The 22,260-nt window shown below is 40.9% G+C and overlaps 1 protein-coding gene across 1 annotated transcript in view; it reads right to left on the reverse strand.

Annotated features, from left to right (window-relative positions):
* The window catches only part of col7a1 (collagen, type VII, alpha 1), a 265,397-nt gene that overhangs the window by 166,839 nt on the left and 76,298 nt on the right, over window positions 1-22,260 (reverse strand). The window contains exon 5 of the mRNA XM_061930639.2: window positions 16,297-16,416. The gene's annotated coding sequence lies outside the window, so the exon portion shown is untranslated. The remainder of the gene's footprint in view (window positions 1-16,296; window positions 16,417-22,260) is intronic.

Consider the following 22,260-nt stretch of genomic DNA (forward strand, 5'->3'; position numbering starts at 1 on the left):
AAATAAAGACAACTTCAGATGGTTTTATTTGTTTAAAAATAGAACAAGCACATTCTGAAATTGTACAAATCATAATGTTGTTGGTTTTTTTTTTACAATTACCTGTTGCGGTTAATAGTATATATGCTTTATTTGTCATTATTTATATTTTCTGAATAAATTATGTGATAATGTTCATCAGTCAACTCATTGGTGTTAATTTTCAATCTATCTAGATAAAAAAAAATTATGTCAAAATCAATGTTATTTATGTAGTCTGATCATTTTCCTCGACTGATGTACTAACATCGTGTGGTTTATTTAGTACATATGTAGTAGGGCTGTGAACCTTTGGGTGTCCCACGATTCGATTCAATATCGATTCTTGGGGTCACGATTCGATTCAAAATCCTTTTTTTTTTTCAATTCAACACGATTCTCGATTCAAAAACGATTTTTTTTCAATTCAACACGATTCTCGATTCAAAAACGATTTTTTCCCCGATTCAAAAGGATTCTCTATTCATTCAATACATATGATTTCAGCAGGATCTACCCCAGTCTGCTGACATGCAAGCAGAGTAGTAGATTTTTGTAAAAAGCTTTTATAATTGTAAAGGACAATGTTTTATCAAATGATTGCAATAATGTAAATTTGTTTTAACTATTAAATGAACCAAAAATATGACTTATTTTATCTTTGTGAACAAGACTCCGAGGTACTTGTGTGAGGGAAGAGTGAGTGAGGGAAGAGTGGATCGTGTGATCGACAGGCGGATCGGTGCGGCATCTTCAGTAATGCGGACGCTGTATCGATCCGTTGTGGTGAAGAAGGAGCTGAGCCGGAAGGCAAAGCTCTCAATTTACCGGTCGATCTACGTTCCCATCCTCACCTATGGTCATGAGCTTTGGGTTATGACCGAAAGGACAAGATCACGGGTACAAGCGGCCGAAATGAGTTTCCTCCGCCGGGTGGCGGGGCTCTCCCTTAGAGATAGGGTGAGAAGCTCTGTCATTCGGGGGGAGCTCAAAGTAAAGCCGCTGCTCCTCCACATCGAGAGGAGCCAGATGAGGTGGTTCGGGCATCTGGTCAGGATGCCACCCGAGCGCCTCCCTAGGGAGTTGTTTAGGGCACGTCCGACCGGTAGGAGGCCACGGGGAAGACCCAGGACACGTTGGGAAGACTATGTCTCCCGGCTGGCCTGGGAACGACTCGGGATCCCCCGGGAGGAGCTGGACGAAGTGGCTGGGGAGAGGGAAGTCTGGGCTTCCCTGCTTAAGCTGCTGCCCCCGCGACCCGACCTCGGATAAGCGGAAGAAGATGGATGGATGGATGGATTTATCTTTGTGAAAATATTGGACACAGTGTGTCTAATGATAATGTCAATGAGGGATTTTTAATCACTGCTATGTTGAAATTGTAACTAATATTGATACTGTTATTGATAATATTAATTTTTGTTTCACTACTTTGGTTACAATCCAACACGCCGGATTGTAGTCAGCTGGAGGCGTGTCTTGATGAAAATAAACAATGGATGTCCGCTAACTTCTTGCAACTCAACGCCAAGAAAACGGAAATGCTGATTATCGGTCCTGCTAAACACCGACATTTATTTAATAATACCCCCTTAACATTTGACAACCAAACAATTACACAAGGCGACTCAGTAAAGAATCTGGGTATTATCTTCGACCCAACTCTCTCGTTTGAGTCACACATTAAGAGTGTTACTAAAACGGCCTTCTTTCATCTCCGTAATATCGCTAAAATTCGTTCTATTTTATCCACTAGCGACGCTGAGATCATTATTCATGCGTTCGTTACGTCTCGTCTCGACTACTGTAACGTATTATTTTCGGGTCTCCCTATGTCTAGCATTAAAAGATTACAGTGGGTACAAAATGCGGCTGCTAGATTTTTGACAAGAACAAGAAAGTTTGATCATATTACGCCTATACTGGCTCACCTGCACTGGTTTCCTGTGCACTTAAGATGCGACTTTAAGGTTTTACTACTTACGTATAAAATACTACACGGTCTAGCTCCATCCTATCTTGCCGATTGTATTGTACCTTATGTTCCGGCAAGAAATCTGCATTCAAAGAACTCCGGCTTATTAGTGATTCCCAGAGCCCAAAAAAAGTCTGCGGGCTGTAGAGCGTTTTCTATTCGGGCTCCAGTACTCTGGAATGCCGTCCCGGTAACAGTTAGAGATGCTACCTCAGTAGAAGCATTTAAGTCCCATCTTAAAACTCATTTGTATACTCTAGCCTTTAAATAGCCCCCCTTTTTTAGACCAGTTGATCTGCCGTCTCTTTTCCTTTCTCCTCTGCTCCCCCTTCTCCCTTGTGGAGGGGGAGACACACAGGTCCGGTGGCCATGGATGAAGTGCTGGCTGTCCAGAGTCGGGACCCGGGGTGGACCGCTCGCTTGTGCATCAGTTGGGGACATCTCTGCGCTGCTGACCCGTCTCCGCTCGAGATGGTTTCCTGCTGGCCCCACTATGGACTGGACTCTTACTATTATGTTGGATCCACTATGGACTGGACTTTCACAATATTATGTCAGACCCACGTGACATCCATTGCATTCAGTCTCCCCTAGAGGGGGGGGGTTACCCACATATGCGGTCCTCTCCAAGGTTTCTCACAGTCATTCATATCGACGTCCCACTGGGGTGAGTTTTTCCTTGCCCTTATACCGAGGATGTCGTTGTGGCTTGTGCAGCCCTTTGAGACACTTGTGATTTAGGGCTATATAAATAAACATTGATTGATTGATTGAGATGGGATGCAAGTGTAAGCCACTGTGGCACTATTGTTCTTTTTTTTAATTTTTTTTATAAATGTCTGATGATAATGTCAATGAGGGATTTTTAATTTTTTTTATAAATGTCTGATGATAATGTCAATGAGGGATTTTTAATCACTGCTATGTTGAAATTGTTACTAATATTGATACTGTTGTTGATAATATTCATTTTTGTTTCACTACTTTTGGAAATGTTCTGTGTCGTGTTTGTGTCTCCTCTCAATTGCTCTGTTTATTGCTGTTCTGAGTGTCGCTGGGTCGGGTTTGATTTGGAATTGGATTGCATTGTTATGGTATTGCTTTGTATTTTTTGTTGGATTGATTAATAAAACAATTTTAAAAAATTAAAAAATCGATTTTTGAAAAATGAGAATCGATACTGAATCGTACAACGTGAGAATCGCGATTTGAATTCGAATCGATTTTTTCCCACACCCCTAATATATACTTTATTTGTCGTTATTTATATATTCTGAATACATTATGTGATAATGTTCATCAGTCAACTCCATCCATCCATCCATTTTCTACCGCTTATTCCCTTTGGGGTCGCGGGGGGCGCTGGAGCCTATCTCAGCTACAATCGGGCGGAAGGCGGGGTACACCCTGGACAAGTCGCCACCTCATCGCAGGGCCAACACAGATAGACAGACAACATTCACACTCACATTCACACACTAGGGCCAATTTAGTGTTGCCAATCAACTTATCCCCAGGTGCATGTTTTTGGAGGTGGGAGGAAGCCGGAGTACCCGGAGGGAACCCACGCAGTCACGGGGAGAACATGCAAACTCCACACAGAAAGATCCCGAGCCCGGGATTGAACCCACGACTACTCAGGACCTTTGTATTGTGAGGCAGATGCACTAACCCCTCTTCCACCGTGCTGCCCATCAGTCAACTCATTGGTGTTAATTTTCAATTTATCTAGATAAAAAAATGTATATCAAAATCAAATTACAGGATGTTATTTATGTAGTTTGATCATTTTCCTCGACTGGTGCACTAACATCATGTGGTTTATTTTGTACATATGTAGCATCATTTACAAAGATACAAAGACTTGCTATTGCGACATCCAGTGGACACATTTAGAACAGCCGTTTCTTTCATTGAACAATTTAAGGTACATTTTTATACTTAGCAAACTCATCCCGCGGGCCAGATAAAACCTGTTCGCGGGCCTGATCCGGCCCTTGGGCCGTACGTTTGACACCCCTGATGTAGACGATGAAAAAATTATGTCGAAAAGCAACAAAAGGTGAGGATGAGGGGAGGAAGAGTGTCATGACTCCTATTAAAGGCTTCAAAATACATTTTTGGACAACCCAGTTGCTTGAGCCAGGCCACAACAAAGATGTGAATAATGTCAGATGGGAAACACACGATTGCAAACAATCAGAGCACAGACGCGGAGGAGGATGAGTTTCATTTGTTCTGGGCCGCATCCTGGTGTGCAGACGGGCAAAATAGCCCCGACGCTAAATGACTTCAGCTGTGTTACACTTGTACATTCCTGGTTTTTCCCTGTGCAACTCTAATGAAAAGTTTGCAACAGCAGGCTTTTTTTAATCCTCCCAAAGATGTTAATTGTTACAATCAGAGTCTGCAACATCTGTGAGACACAAAAGCCACCACATTTCCTTACGAATACACGCATGATCTTGTTCCAAGTCCATACTTTCGGGGCATTACATAAAGGAGTGGTGGTTCTGGGCTGCGTTTCAAATTGTTCTATAGGAACACAGGCGTTGCAAGCGTGTGCATGCACAGGGATGCTTAAATCAATCATGAAAACAGAATAAATCGGCACCATTTGATTGTATCACGAGGAACCATTGCATCACTCCAAAGCATCTTTTCATCAGATCAAGAGTGAGGACCAACGGTGCAAATCCTTACCTGAGGTTTTTTGATCCGTGTGTCGCTCCCAATCGTTCCACCTGTGGCATATCCAGCCTTCTCTCCCCACTCAGTGCCTGCAATGCTCACCTGCTCGTGGCAACTGTGTCATAAGACCACCAAACAATGCTTTTGGGGCTCAGCAGCTGCTGTCCTGCATCCCTGTTGGCTGGTTCGGGCTGAGGAGAAGCAAGAGTAGAGGTGGCGGCAGCAGCAGAACAGTCCAGACTTGTTCGGATGCCTGAAGGGGAGTCCCAAGTTTTTTTTTTTGTCAGCCTCTTGTCCCTCCCTGCTCCTGTGTAGAGAAACTTCCAGAACATCTCAATTACGTTTAAGATGAAATCGGCAGGAAATACTTTCAATATGATGCTGCATTTAAGCCACGTACAAAAAAATATTCATAACATATAATAAAGCTACATTTTCTTTGTACCTGATCATAACACGTTTTATTTCCAGGTTTTTCTTAAAAGCTCATTTTTGGCCTAAATTAAGTCCTAAATCCCATCTTACTTATATTTTCTATGTTTTATTATGAATATATTATCTTTATTATATTTTCTATTGTAATGTGATGATCACAATAAGTGCTATCCCAACTTACTATATAAGTATTTTGAGGTAGCTGTTTTTCGGTAGATTGTCACTTTAAAGGGGAACTGCACTTTTTGGGGGATTTTGCATATCATTCCCAAAATAGACAAGAAAAGAAAGTTGTTTTTTTTTGCATTTTAATTTGTAAAAATCGGCTCGCTAATGGGATCTATCCATTCTGCCTCTATCACTTTGAAAATGCATCCAAAAACCACCAACAATACTTCATTTACGTTCCGTAACCTGTATAACAACCAAACTGTAGCAACATTGTTATTGTACGAGCAAACACTGAGGAATTATTTTTCTAGTTTTGCAAGACTTCGCTTTGTGACAGCATGCTACAGCATTAGTTGTAAGCTAGCTACGGCAAGAGGTAAGTTAGCTTCTGCGTCAACAGCTGAATGGCTTTTGAGTTTGTAATGCACAACACAATGCGATAGGACACCAATCTGTACAGACTGAAAAACATGAGCAATCATATTACAGTATCTGTGAACTTGTAAAGTATTAACTCACATTTCATGTTTTGTTTGTACACAGCTAGCTCGACAGCGTATGTACTGTAGTTGTACTATCAAGCTTGATCATGATCAATATTATAGTGACTCACTTGATGGACAGTTGTATGTTTAGTCCAGCCGGTTGGGGAAGTTTTTTCCTGTTGATTTTGAGTAAGCACGCCATTTCTATCAGCACAGCTTGGCTTCAAATTCCACATTTACACAGTCAAGTTACGGCGACTTCACTCTCCCAGCATCCCAACGTTTCAAACTGTCTTTGTGTTCGCTTCTATAAGCAGCAGTTCATCCTCCGTATATTCAGCTTGAAAAATAGAAGGTTGTGAATCCTCATTTGTCCAAAAATAATTGTGTTTGTTGTTAACACCTCGGTGTAATAATAAATTGCATAAGCCGCTTTATTGCCCTTCTGAAAATTGCCTGATAGTAAGTCAATAAGGATACAAGACACAATAGTTGGACACCGGACAGGTTAGAATATTGGGCACGTATACTACCAGGCAACTTTATGTCCAGTACGAACTGGTGGTCAGATCAGCAGACAGCAAGAAGTGACAAAGGTATTGATTCACCGCACACAATAAACAGGTGACAGACAAAGTTGACTAATGACCAACTACTAATAAAACTTGTGTTTGAAGTCATGATTAATTCCAGTGGTTCTCAAACTTTGTTCACCAAAAGTAAATATTTAGAAAACACTTGGCTTTCCAAGTACCACCATAATGACCAACATTAAAATACAGTAGTGCCTGAGTATTTGCTAAAAACAAGGAAGATATTTTATTTAACAAGCATATTTAATATTTTTGGCCACTGTAACATTAGCCACGGTTTGAACAGTCACACTGTGTTTTATTTAGGGTTGTACGGTATACCGGTATTAGTATAGTACCGCGATACCAATGAATCATATTCAGTACTATAACGCCTCTGAAAATGTCAACATGTAAACAAACGCCATTGATGGAACTACACCTAACATCTACTGTAATGATACCAAGTACAGTAGCGTATCTAGTCGATACTACTATAATTACGTCGATATTTTTTGGCATCACAACATCTGCTTTCGTTTTTAAAAAATTTATTTTTTGTTTATAAACTCAGGAAATACGTCCCTGGACACATGAGGATTTTGAATATGACTAATGTATGATCCTGTAACTACTTGGTATCAAATTGATACCCACATTTGTGGTATCATCCAAAACTAATGTAAAGTATCAAACAACAGAAGAATAAGAGAATATTACATTTTAACAGAAGTGTAGATAGAACATGTTAGAAGAGAAAGTAAGGAGATATTAACAGTAAACGAACAAGTAGATTAATAATTCATTTTCTACCACTTGTCCTTAATAATTTTGACAAAATAATAGAATGGAAAATGACAAAATATGTTACTGCATACGTCAGCAGCTAAATTAGGAGCCTTTGCTTGCTTACTTACTACTAAAAGACAAGTTGTCTTGTATGTTCACTATTTTATTTAAGGACACACTTGCAATAAGAAACATATGTTTAATGTACACTAAGATTTTTTGTTAAAATAAAGCCAATAATGCAATGTTTCTGTGGTCCCCTTTATTTAGAAAAGTACAGAAAAGTATCGAAATAATTTTGGTACCGGTACCAAAATATTGGTATCGGTACAAGACTAGTTTGAATATAGGAAAATAAAACACTAATGACTTAATTAGGTGATTCTTTGGCGTACCACTAGATGGAGTACGCATTACACAGTTTGAGAATCACTGATCTGTTCAATGTACCGTTTATGTCAAGATATTTGTGTGTTCGGTACTATAACTAATTATGCTCACTTGTTCGGAAAAAACCCCAGTGCCCAACTCTGTGTAATCCAGTGCAGCACAACTGCATCAGCGCCACAAATTACAGTCTTCAAAATTAATAAATGAGCATCTTTTTTCCAAACTGATCGTTGAGATCCAATCTGCCACACAGACAGACTGAGAGGGGCCTGAAGAAAATCAGTGTGAGGCAGATGTGTTGCGCAGCACCGGATCCTGCTCTTATAAAAGCCATGTTGCCTCTCTTTTGTTCTCCAGAACATTCTTTATGAGCCTGCATTGGTATAGTAAAGACAGCATGTGCTTCGTCCTAAATTGCACATAACATTCCGTCTTCTACTGTTCTCTTACATTTTTCTGTCCTGTCCTGGCCTGTCTTTTATTTTGGTTTTCTTATTGTATTTCCTTTGTAGTTACGTACTTGTACTTCCGGTACAGGGCGGAGCAACGAGGCACACCTGCAGCCGCTGTGCAATCAGTGGCATTCTCCTAACGCCCGATTGTTCCCCTTTCTTCAACGCTACCTCGTATGACACGAAGAACCGAGAGCGCCATCTTTCCCCCTTTTTTTTTATCAGGGTCAAAGTATTCATATTCATATTTTTGTTGAATTCTGTTTTTTTGTGTGTAGTCAAATGCTGCGATTGAATCTGCGCCTTTCTGTACTCACACTTTAATATGTATACTGTGTAGACTGTAGTGTTGTCTCGATACCAATATTTTGGTACCGTTACCAAAATGTATTTCGATACTTTTCTAAATAAAGGGAACCACAAACAATTGCATTATTGGCTTTATTTTAACAAAAAATCTCACGGTATATTAAACATAAGTTTCTTATTGCAAGTTTGTCCTTAAATTAAATAGTGAACATACTAGACAACTTGTCTTTTAGTAGTAAGTAAGCAAAAAAAGGCTCCTCATTTAGCTGCTCATTTTCCATTCGATTATTTTGTCAAAATTATTAAGGACAAGCAGTAGAAAATGAATTATTAATCTACTTGTTCATTTACTGTTAATATCTGCATATTTTCTCTTTTAACATGTTCTATCTACACTTCTGTTAAAATGTAATAATCACTTGGATGCTTTACATGAGTTTTGGATGATACCACAAATGTAGGTATCAATCCAAAACCAAGTAGTTACAGGATCATACACTGGTCATATTCAAAGTCCACATGTGTCCACGGACGTAATTCCTGAGTTTATAAAACATAATATACATTTTTTTTAAACGAAAAAAGATTTTGTGATGCTAAAAACATCGATGTAATCATACTAGTATTGACTAGATACGCTCCTGTACTTGGTATCATTACAGTGGATGTTAGGTGTAGATCCACCAATGGCATTTGTTTACATTGTGACGCCGGTGAGCTACGGTGTGTAGTGAAGCATGTTTAGCTATTCCTCGTCCTGCAGGGATGATACTTGTAAGAAACGTACTTTATTTGTCGCCATGGAGGCGAGGATTAGTGATTTAGAAGTAGCTAAAACACTGCCGACTGCGGCTGGACTTTAGCCGCTAGCTAGCTAGCCATGTTTTAAAGCATCTCTTCCTGAGGGCGTTTCAGTGTTATAACTTCACATTTATCGTTAGTTTTTAAGACAAAATGCGTCCGTTCTCCCTTTTCTGTCTACACACTGTGTCTGCTTGTAAGTACTCCGTGATTGTGTGATATGATTCATTAGTATCGCGGTACTATACCAATGCCGGTATACCGTACAACCCTAATACACTGCATACTTTGTTCCTGAGGATGCACTTTTTGATTGCGTAGTGCTGTCCAAAGTTGATTGCTGTCATGGTACTCTTCTTGTTCTGTCCTTTGAAATTGTGAATTGCGATTAGGGGTGTCAAAAAAATAATCCGTTTTCAAATGAATTGCAATTCCTATTTGTAACGATTTTTAATCGATTAAAAAAAAATCAAATATAAATTTGTATTTATTTATTTCATCTGTCCTGTCCAGCCACTCAGGCAAATCATATTGTTGATGAAGATCAGGGGTCTGCAATATGCGGCTCTTTAGCGCCGCCCTAGTGGCTCCCTGGAGCTTTTTCAATAATATATCACCATAGAAAAAGGTTGGGGGGGAAACAAAAATATTTGTTTTAATAGGGTTTCTCTGAGAAGCCTGTGTTTTACTAATGTTTTCCAATGTTGTAAAAATGTGCAGACTAAATATTACATTTCAACATTTCTGTCAACGAAGATTTGTGTCAGCCTGCGACATAGTCATTTTGATAGTAGGCTAATATAGCTAATATAGACACTTATATCATGTGTTGACTTCCTTATATCACTTATAGAAGGCTTTTAATTTTTTGCGTCTCCAGACAGATTTGTTTTTGAATTTATGGTCCAATATGGCTTTTTTAACATTTTGGGTTGCCGACCCCTGATGTAGACGATCATATCTGCTGTACAAATTTATTTTAGAAAAGAGAAGTGTGGGATACTGCTCTTGTTGCCTTATTTTTATTTGACTTTATTAAATGTTTGGGTAGAATTTTCTTCTTCTTTTTTTAAAATGTTTTCTTACAGGTAAAATAGAAATGTATCAGACGTGTTTATCTATATTATGGAGAAATGTAGTTAATCATAGAACTGGCACCGAATGTTATTATAATATTGATTTTGAATCGAATCATTACCCTCATGAATCGAAATAAATTGAATTGTGCGGTGCCCAAAGATTAATATCCTTAATTGCTAATATTACACGTTGTGCTTCTGCATATTCACTACACCGCCCCTCAGACCTTGTTTTGACCCTTAATCAGGGTTGAGTGCTTGATGTGCAATTTCCTGCATGTTTTACAAGAAATTTAACTCTGCGAGCAACCACAACCCTAGCTGACCTAATAATAACTAGTTAGCTTCTTTTGTTACGAATTTGTAGGGTTAGAAGCTAGCCAATGCAGCGTAAACGTAAGAGCATAATACAGTCTTTAGGCTACGTTCACACTGCTTGTCCATTCCGATTTCTTTTGCCCTTATGTGACATATATCTGATTTTTTTCACATCAGTGTGAACAGTGAAGTTAAAGTATCAATGATTGTCACACACACACTAGGTGTGGCGAAATTATTCTCTGCATTTGACCCATCACCCTTGATCACCCCCTGGGAGGTGAGGGGAGCAGTGAGCAGCAGCGGTGGCCGCGCCCGGGAATCATTTTTGGTGAATTAACCCTCAATTCCAACCCTTGATGCTGAGTGCCAAGCAGGGAGGTAATGGGTCCCGTTTGTATAGTCTTTGGTATGACTCGGCCGGGGTTTGAACTCACAACCTACCAATCTCAGGGCGGACACTCTAACCAAGGGGTCCCCAAAATTTTTGACTCGGGGGCCGCATTGGGTTAAAAAAATTTGGCCGGGGGCCAGGCTGTGTGTATATATTAGAGATGCGCGGATAGGCAATTATTTCATCCGCAACCGCATCAGAAAGTCGTCAACCATCCGCAATCCACCTGATCTAACATTTGATCAGAACTGCATCCGCCCGCCATCCGCCCGCACCCGCCCGTTGTTATATATCTAATATAGACGATGCAAGGCATTAGTGAGGTTATAAAGCTTTTGCCTGTTAAAGAAAGGAGACTGATCCAACGCAGCACAGACATTCGCGTGCCACGCTGTCACGACCCAGACGCACACCAGTGCGCAATCATATGGGAGCCGCGCTGAGCGCACCTCCAAGCGCGTCTCGCTGCCGGCGACGGCCGGGTATATGGGCCCGACGCTCCAGCGCCATCCATTTTCAGGGCTAGTTGATTCGGCAGGTGGGTTGTTACACACTCCTTAGCGGGTTCCAACTTCCATGGCCACCGTCCTGCTGTCTATATCAACCAGGGTGAGCCCCACCCCTTTCGTGAGCGCACTGCGCGCGGAGTGACCCCTGTTACGCGCCCCCGGCCACGGGGGTGGCGGGCAGGTAAGCTGCTTACCTGCTGCGCGTGACGCCGGCCGCGGCGAAGGCGGACAAGGCGGGGTGTCGGTGCGGTGGGCGCGGTGGTGACCCTGGACGTGCGTCGGGCCCTTCTCGCGGATCGCCTCAGCTACGGCTCCCGGTGGGGCCCTCTCGGGGGAAGGGGCCTCGGTCCCGGACCCCGGCGAGGCGTCGGGGGCCTTCTCCGCTCCGTAAAAGTGTCCATCTCTTTTTCTTTTTTTTCTTCTGTTGTGGCATATGCAGCAGGTGCCTGCTCGTTTTTCGTATGTGGGTAACAACATTTAACTATGTATATATTGTAATGTTCCCAGGAACGTAGGCTCATAGACTTATTCGTTTGTCTCGTATTTATTGTAATAAGATGCAATGTAACCATACAACAGCTCCAATGTGCGTCTCCCCTCTTTCCCGGCAAAACTCGAACTAACACTTCCTGTCAACAACGTCACTTCCCTAACTTGCCCGGAAGTCCCGCCCCCCAGCCAAAGCCATTGGCTAACATCCCGTAGCTAGCCGCTACATCATATTTCCGAATTGGTTTAACTGCCACCCGCCTGAATCTATTTAAAATATAATTTTTTTTAATTTCAATCGCCCGACCCGACCCGACCCGACCCGCTGATAAAATTTATGTTAAATGACAAAACGGATTATAAAGACAATGTACAGGTAAAAGCCAGTAAATTAGAATATTTTGAAAAACTTGATTTATTTCAGTAATTGCATTCAAAAGGTGTAACTTGTACATTATATTTATTCATTGCACACAGACTGATGCATTCAAATGTTTATTTCATTTAATTTTGATGATTTGAAGTGGCAACAAATGAAAATCCAAAATTCCGTGTGTCACAAAATTAGAATATTACTTAAGGCTAATACAAAAAAGGGATTTTTAGAAATGTTGGCCAACTGAAAAGTATGAAAATGAAAAATATGAGCATGTACAATACTCAATACTTTGTTGGAGCTCCTTTTGCCTCAATTCCTGCGTTAATGCGGCGTGGCATGGAGTCGATGAGTTTCTGGCACTGCTCAGGTGTTATGAGAGCCCAGGTTGCTCTGATAGTGGCCTTCAACTCTTCTGCGTTTTTGGGTCTGGCATTCTGCATCTTCCTTTTCACAATACCCCACAGATTTTCTATTGGGCTAAGGTCAGGGGAGTTGGCGGGCCAATTTAGAACAGAAATGCCATGGTCCGTAAACCAGGCACGGGTAGATTTTGCGCTGTGTGCAGGCGCCAAGTCCTGTTGGAACTTGAAATCTCCATCTCCATAGAGCAGGTCAGCAGCAGGAAGCATGAAGTGCTCTAAAACTTGCTGGTAGACGGCTGCGTTGACCCTGGATCTCAGGAAACAGAGTGGACCGACACCAGCAGATGACATGGCACCCCAAACCATCACCCAACCATGCAAATTTTGCATTTCCTTTGGAAATCGAGGTCCCAGAGTCTGGAGGAAGACAGGAGAGGCACAGGATCCACGTTGCCTGAAGTCTAGTGTAAAGTTTCCACCATCAGTGATGGTTTGGGGTGCCATGTCATCTGCTGGTGTCGGTCCACTCTGTTTCCTGAGATCCAGGGTCAACGCAGCCGTCTACCAGCAAGTTTTAGAGCACTTCATGCTTCCTGCTGCTGACCTGCTCTATGGAGATGGAGATTTCAAGTTCCAACAGGACTTGGCGCCTGCACACAGCGCAAAATCTACCCGTGCCTGGTTTACGGACTATGGTATTTCTGTTCTAAATTGGCCCGCCAACTCCCCTGACCTTAGCCCCATAGAAAATCTGTGGGGTATTGTGAAAAGGAAGATGCAGAATGCCAGACCCAAAAACGCAGAAGAGTTGAAGGCCACTGTCAGAGCAACCTGGGCTCTCATAACACCTGAGCAGTGCCAGAAACTCATCGACTCCATGCCACGCCGCATTAACGCAGTAATTGAGGCAAAAGGAGCTCCAACCAAGTATTGAGTATTGTACATGCTCATATTTTTCATTTTCATACTTTTCAGTTGGCCAACATTTCTAAAAATCCCTTTTTTGTATTAGCCTTAAGTAATATTCTAATTTTGTGACACACGGAATTTTGGATTTTCATTTGTTGCCACTTCAAATCATCAAAATTAAATGAAATAAACATTTGAATGCATCAGTCTGTGTGCAATGAATAAATATAATGTACAAGTTACACCTTTTGAATGCAATTACTGAAATAAATCAAGTTTTTCAAAATATTCTAATTTACTGGCTTTTACCTGTACATTGTCTTTATAAGCCGTTTTGTCATTTAACATCAATTAACATTGATGTTCATCAACATTTAACATTGTCACGTTATCGATGGGAAAATTCATTTTTAGACAATATGATTTGCCTGAGCGGCTAGGAGACACCAAGAGTAACAAGCGGTAGAAAATGGATTAGAAAGGAAAGATTTAAAAAAAAATATATATATATACATATATATATATATATATATACACACATATATTTTATTTTTATTTTTTTTAACTTGGGACTTCCTGTAGGCCGGATTTTGGATGCTGGGGGGCCGGATCCGGCCTGCGGGCCGTAGTTTGGGGACCTCTGCTCTAACCACTAGGCCACTGAGTAGGTACAATCCCAACTTTTAAAAATCCTACCCAAACCGCTTTCGTATGTGCATATAAATCAACTACGTACACAAGCAACTCATATGTCACCGAAAAGCAACAATTGTCCTAATTTGTCGCCAAAATAAACCGTCACAAGAAGAAATTGAGAGGAAGACAGGCATAAAGAAGATGTTTTAAAAACTCACGTCAAACTCCCGGCGCAGACTGCTCGTCCACACACTCCTGGGAATCCTGTTTTTTCTTTATAATGTGAACGACTACATAAAAATATATGATTTACCAAAACTGGGGTATTAACCCTGCAGAGTGAACATAGGCAGAGTCCCTTTCCTTCCACTGCGTGGCCAAGAATTCAACAATTGGGTGGAGGTGGAGGTTCCAATGCTGCACATTTTACCATTTGGTGCGTGTTGAGTGCGACATCCAGGTACTGAAGGTGCGCTGCTTCTTGTCGTAGCTTTCGCCGAAACAAATGAACGCACTCAAAATGCTAACTGAAGTGCGCGAATTGAACACAGCCATATAGTACCCTCAATTACACTATATTGCCAAAAGTATTTGGACACCTGCCTTTACTCACATATGAACTTGAAGTGCCATCCCATGGACTTGTCCAAAATGTTTTGGTATCCTGGAGCATTCAAAGTTCATTTCACTGGAACTAAGGGGCCAAGCCCAACTCCTGAAAAACAACCCCACTCCAAAATTCCTCCTCCACCAAATTTCACACTCGGCACAATGCAGTCCGAAATGTAGCGTTCTCCTGGCAACCATTTACCATGAATTGATTAACGTGGACCCCGACTTAAACAAGTTGAAAAACGTATTCGGGTGTTACCATTTAGTGGTCAATTGTACAGAATATGTACTGTACTGTGAAATCTACTAATAAAAGTCTCAATCAATCAATCAATCAATCAATCAATCAATCAAAAAACCTCCAAACCCAGACTCGTCCATCAGATTGCCAGATGGAAAAGCTTGATTCATCATTCCAGAGAAGGCGTCTCCACTGCTCTAGAGTCCAGTGGAGACGTGCTTTACACCACTGCATCCCACGCTTTGCATTGGACTTGGTGATGTATGGCTTAGATACGGCTGCTCGGCCATGCAAACCCATTCCATGAAGCTCTCTGCGTACTGTACGTGGGTTAATTGGAAGGTCACATGAAGTTTGGAGCTTTGTAGCAACTGACTGCAGAAAGTCTTTGCACTATGCGCTTCAGCATCCGCTGACCCCTCTCTGTCAGTTTACGTGGCCTACCACTTCGTGGCTGAGTTACTGTTCCCAAACTCTTCACTTTTCTTATAATAAAGTTGATTAAGGAATATTTAGGAGCGAGGAAATTTCACGACTAGATTTGTTGCACAGGTGGCACCCTATGACAGTTCCACGCTGGAAATCACTGAGAGCGGCCCATTCTTTTACAAATGTTTATAGAAACAGTCTCCATGCCTAAGTGCTTGATTTTATACACCAGGCCAAGTGATTAGGGCACCTGATTCTCATCATTTGGATGAGTGGCCAAATACTTTTGTCAATATAGTGTACCTCATCTTCTTGCCTGCCTCTTTGCTTTTCCTCAGCTGCCCTTTGGGCCAAGCTGCATACTCACTGTTCAAATCTATTGGTTCTGGATCTTTTCCTTATTTCGTTGTATTTTGTCTCAGTGGACAATCGCACTTGTATTGTGATTGTGGATTAAAAATATTGTTCATTCGCAGTCCACTCTAAAGCCAATTGTTACATCTTCAAGTCTCGAGTTAAGAGACATCATTGCTTGATGTTGTTGAGGTTCAAAATTGACACAAAGGGGTTGACTCACATGTTGGCAAATATTCAATGAGGTGTCACTCTGTGGTGGGTTTTGTATTCAACAGTCATTTTCTTTTCCACTTGATCAACACACTGTTGTGCGTGAGTGGATTTGCATCCGTCAGTGAGTAAATCCAGACTGGAGACCTCTTGTTGTCTGACAAACATCTTAGTGGTTTTTCGTTTGCATAGTGTTATCCTTCAGAAGCACAGATCGTAACTTTGAATGTTTCTGCCAGACGGACACAAAGAAAGGAAGCGGTCTTTCCATTGTGGGTCCTCACCAAGTTCTCTCTTGCCCAGCTGAACAGTCAGGAGCCAGGCCAATTTTGATAGGTTGCAGCTTGTCCCCAAATACCGCCTGTCCTGTTGTATAGCAGTCACCTCTTTGGCTTTGTTCATGGCTGCAGGGAAAGTACGTGGAAAAATAGACAATCATTTTAGACAGTGAAAATATAACATTATTATGCAAACTGAAAGGTTAAGACATCTAACAATTTGACTTTTTGTCCTGATGTCAGTCAACTGCCCCTCTGTCATTATGTATGTTTCAACCCTCAAAGTCCAATGGAAGCTGCAGTTGTCTATCCTTGTACTTTACATTGTTTTAATGTTTTTGTATCACCCTGTCCTTAAAGTGCTACTCTTTCCAGCTTGACACTTCCGACAAAAATACAGCAGTACCTCGGTTTTTGCTCTAAAAAGTCAGACGAAGACCAAGTTGAACAACAAACCAAAGCCATTTTTTCCCATCAGAAATTATGTTTATCAGTGTTAAAATTGACATCGTTTTTTAATTTTGTTTTAGTCATAGTCTTTCAACAAAGATGTATTTTAGCTGTAGTCATATTTTAGTCATCTAAATTAAATTAAGTTTTAATCGACTAAAATCCTAAACAATTTAGGAACCCCTCTGCATGGTGGGAGAGGGGGTAGTGCGTCTGCCTCACAATCCGAAGATCCTGGGTTGGATCCTGCGCTCGGGATTTTCTGTGTGGAGTTTGCATGTTCTCCCTGAGACTGCGTGGGTTTCCTCCGGGTACTCCGGCTTCCTCCCACCTCCAAAAACATGCACCTGGGGATAGGTTGATTGGCAACACTAAATTGGCCCTAGTGTGTGAATGTGAGTGTGAATGTTGGCTGTCTATCTGTGTTGGCCCTGTGATGAGGTGGCGACTTGTCCAGAGTGTACACCGCCTTCCGCCCGAATGCAGCTGAGATAGGCTCCAGCACCCCCGTGACCTCGAACGGGACAAGCGGTAGAAAATGCATGGATGGATGGATGGAATTCCTAAACATTTTTGTGGACTAAAATATCAAATACACAGAAGAACGCATCTTTGAAGTGGTCTTTGTCTCTGAAACCCGACCGGTTCCAGAAGACCCGATTATTCCACACATGCCCGAAGACCACGTCATTTCCTGTCAACTTTTTTTGCAGCAGTTATGTTCGTGCACGCCGCCACTATAACTATGGTTATCTTTTTTTTTTTGGTAATGTTTATTTCAAGAACAAACCGTACGGATCCATAAAAGGGAACTGCACTTTTGAGGGGAATTTTGCCTATCGTTTACAATCATTATGAGAGACATGACGATGGATGTTATTCATTTATTTATTTATTTGCATTCTAAATATTGAAGAAATGCGATCAAAAGTTTGCTTACAATGGAGCCTTTGAGAACCGCGCAATTCTGCCTATAAAGCCCTTAAAAACATCAAACACCTCCATTGCGGTTTTACATACATGATATAAGTATATAGTATGTAATGTAGTAACGGGCACATTTATAATAACATTTAATATGATGTATTTTGCTCATTCTAAGCATAAGCGGTACATTAATTTAAAAAACGCATCACTTTTGCTTTTTTTTTTCTTCATCACTGATTACTACTCACTACAGACTTCATGAGAGCCAACAAACATAATAAAAAAACATCACTTACTGTGTATTGTCTTTGGTCATTAGGATGCCGACAGCTGGGATGTTTTTATATTCCCATTTAAATGAAAAATGACTCATAATCCTCACAAAGAAACAGGGTGGGTGGAACAAAGCCTTTTTTCGTGTCGTTCTCAGCATTTCAGAGCCCTAAATGGCTGTCAAATAGTCCCAAATTGTCGGAGTACCTACTCAGATTTCTTCTGTCCAGGTGAGATGCACGATTTATGATCTAGAATTAAACTTCCAGAGAGCGAGGAAACAAGAAAGCAGCACACCACTTGATGATTACTTTACAGTCATACTCAATAAAAAAGTACAAAGACTGAGTCACAAAGTGTGGAATTCTTTGTTGGGGATTTCAATTATGCGGAATGATAAACAGGCAAACGGACGAGTTTGTTACGAGCAATGTTTGGTTGTACAATAACTGAGATGGTGAGTAGAGTTTACATGTTCTCCCTGTAACTGCGTGGATTCTTTCCGGGTACTCCGGCTTCCTCCCACCTCCAAAAACATGCACCTAGGGATAGGCTGATTGGCAACACTATTTTGGCCCTAGTTTGTGAATGTTGTCTATCTGTGTTGGCCCTGCGATGAGCTGGCCACTTGTCCAGGGTGTACCTCACTTTCCGCCGGAGTGCAACTGGGATAGGCTCCAACCCCCCGACCCCGAGAGAGAAAAGCAGTAGAGAAGGGATGGATGGATGGGTGTACGAAAACCAAATCAAACAAAACGTGGTGTTCATAAACCGATGTAGCTGCAGTTTCTAATGTTTGTAATAAGTTACTACAACTACCACTGTGCGAGTAAAACAGGTTAAACAGAAAAGTAAATTAAGATTATTAATCGTACTATTTCAAAAATCACACAAAAACTTTAACTGTTATCATGAATTACATGCATGTCTTGAATTAACTCCATGGGTTTGTTTTCAATAAATCAATCAACCAAAATTATAATATTATTTGAAATGTAATATAGTTCAATTTAATATTATAATTATAATAATTTTAATACTAGTGCATCCCCTAATCTGAATCCACATCCGGGCAAGGAAAAACTTCAAAAGCCCGAGCTGGCAAAAAGAAAAAACATTGGAAGGGGACACAGATGTGGGGACTCCCTTTCCTGATTGACTGGCTGCAATGGAAGGCGGGTTTAGATTTTTCTTTAGCTTTTCGTGGGCCAATAAGTGTCCTGTAACGCTAGCAGAAATGGAAAAAAAAAAAAATTTAATGAAACCACAGAACCAGAATTTAAACTTATTTTAACATACTCTTTAGATCGTATTGTTTTGATCACTGATTATTTGTTTGTTAGTTAGCACGATGACACAAAAACAGATACTTATGTGGATAAGTGGAACACGTGTTAAGCAGAAACCTTATTAAGTTTGGTGAGAATCTGCAAAAAATATTTTTACTTCGTCACGATGGAAGCGTTTCCTCCCCCTGCGATATTGTTGGTAGAAACTGTTTGTCTCACCAAAAACCTGGCATGCTTTCCTCCATGAATCACAAAGTAGCCTGCTAACCAACATACAGTATAACAAAAGCAGGATGTTACCCCAGCAGGCACGAGATATCGATACAACGTTGATTGTTCATGCATGTCCTTTAGAGCTGACAAAATACACTGCTCAAAAAAATTAAAAGGAACACTTTGAAAACACATCAGATTTCAATGGTGAAAAAAAAAATGTCGGATATCTATACTGATATGGCCAGTTTAATGTCTCAGGAACAAAAGGATGCCACATCTTTTGATGGAAATAAAGTTTTCAGCCTACAGAGGGCTCAGTATATAGACACCCCAAAAATCAAAGTGAAAAAATGATGTGGCAGGCTCGTCCATTTTGCTTAAATTCAATTCCTGATAAAAAACTGTTCCTTTATTTTTTTTGAGCAGTGTAGTTGTATAGTTGTATTTGCAAATTGAGACAACTGTCATAATCTGTTGGTGGTGAACCCCAAGATGCAGAGATGGCAGGCGTAGCGCAGGAAAACATGACTTTAATGTCAAAATGCAGGGAAAACAGGAACCAGGAAACAATCATCGAGCCCTGACTGGAGGGCGAGGCAGGCATAAATAGCAGCCAGCTGACTGACAACAGGTGTGGCCAGGCTGCCAATCAGCAGCAGGTGAGAGGAAACAAGGAGGAAATGGAACCAAAATAGGAGCACTGACAGGAAATTAACACCAACCAAGGAAACACAAACCGACGTGAATGTGACAGAGCGTCACAACAACGTTAATGTCTAACGTTGGATCAACGTTGTTGGTTGCGAAATAACCAAATTTCAAGGATCAAATCAACGTCACAACTTGACATTGAATAAATGTCGTCGAAAAACAAAGTGTTTCAACGTTGTATTTGTGTTGTAGAATATTGGTTGGTAAATTAACAAATTTCAATGGTCAAATCATCATCAGAACCCAACATTGATTAAACGTTGTCAAAAAGTATGTTGTTTCAACGTTGTATTTGTGTTGTAGAATATTGGTTGGGAAATGAACAAAATTCAATGGTCAAATCAAGGTCAGAACCTCCATTCAGAACCTGACACATCAAAAAGCATATTGTTCCTACGTTAAGTTTGACTTGCTTATTGTCAGGACCTAATTCAACAAGTTCTCAACTGTCACGTTATGGTCGCATTGTGGCAATAAACGTGTCCTCAGGATGCAAAAAGGAAAGGCAGAAGGCAACAGAAGGTGGCATGCAGGTAAGCAAGTGCTTTAATTATGTATCAAATTGCACAATGAAGTGCATCAGGAACATGCAACCAAATAGCATGAGCAAAATAACAAAAAACCACAGGAATACAGGTAATCAAACACAACGTAATTGTCACTTAGCGCGAACACACCCTCCTAAGGCGAGACTGGAATTGGCGTCGGTCCCACCAGAGACGAGACTGTAATCGGCGTCGGAGCCACTGGAAGCAGAACATAGGAAGAATACTACTAAACTATGACCCGGGCAACGGGTCATGACACTCAACCTTGTGTCAATGTCTTGTGCCTGCTGGGTTATTGACAATATACTATGTTGCACCACTTCTGCCACATTCTAGTCAGAGTGCAGGAAGCTTATTGCAGAAACTGATTCTTGCTGTATTGTGAAATATTAAAAAACCTCACTCAGACACTGCTAACGGAGCGAGTAAGTGACACTTGTTTATTGAACATTCATTTATAAGGCTCTCTAAGGATGGGTACTGAACTCTGTACTTTTATAGTTACCGACCGAATTTCGTCGGTATTACCCATCCAGGTCAAATCAAACTATACCATATTTCGATATCTTTGTTGCACGTGATGTCACGTCCTGCTCAAGCACTTGGCCAGCAAACAGGTGTATTCGTAGCAGACTGCCTTACGGTAATGTTGCAATGTTCTATACCAACAAAGCAAGCATGTGCTAGCTCGATACTAATTTACATTGTATATGCCATACACATGCTTCGCATTAGTGATTTTACATGGCGATTTCTACACCTCCAAATTTGGTAATGAAACTACACCTAAGATGCATGCTACAATTGAACAGCTGCTGTACACTACGAATAGTGTAAACATTTTGTAGGAGTCAACAAAGGACAAGACTGGCACATTCAACATATGGTAAAGATTACTTCCTGACTATGGCAGAACATTGTTGAATAATTGCATTAATGTAAGTTCCTGGACAAATGTAGGCATACAAACAAACTCACGTACACTATGATGGTTGCGGTTTAAATATAGAAACTGTTATGGTAGCCAAATGTTAAGGAAAAGTCTAAATGAACAAACCAGGTGCTGTGCGAAGTGCCCCTCCAGGCTAAATTGGGGCTGTTAACAGAATTGTATTCTGAACCCCCTCCCTTTGCTACCGTACAATTTTTTCCACACGTTATTTATATCAAGTAATTTTTTATTTTTATTTTTTTTTTTGCCGGGATTCGATTCCTGTCCAGCACGACTAACACGTGCGCCACAGGAGACAACAACAGTGATTAGAGAAATTTCCCATTATATTCCTATAAATAACTGAGTGTGATGGGGGTAGTAATAGGTTGTGGTAACATTTCAAATGAAGCGCTCAGTCATTCATTAATTGACATTTTACATGCAATTAGTGCATGTTTTTCCTTCAAGGATGGACGGCCCTGGCTGTACCGTGATGGTAAAGGTCCCTCAGCTGGCATCAGTCCAATATAAACACTATTACACGATGTTAACAAGCTATACTCTTCCTTGTCAATCTCCATGTTCTCATTCATCTCAGACTGAAGTCTGCACATTCCAGATT

Source organism: Nerophis lumbriciformis, linkage group LG03, assembly GCF_033978685.3.
Source record: "Nerophis lumbriciformis linkage group LG03, RoL_Nlum_v2.1, whole genome shotgun sequence".
Lineage (NCBI taxonomy): Eukaryota > Metazoa > Chordata > Actinopteri > Syngnathiformes > Syngnathidae > Nerophis > Nerophis lumbriciformis.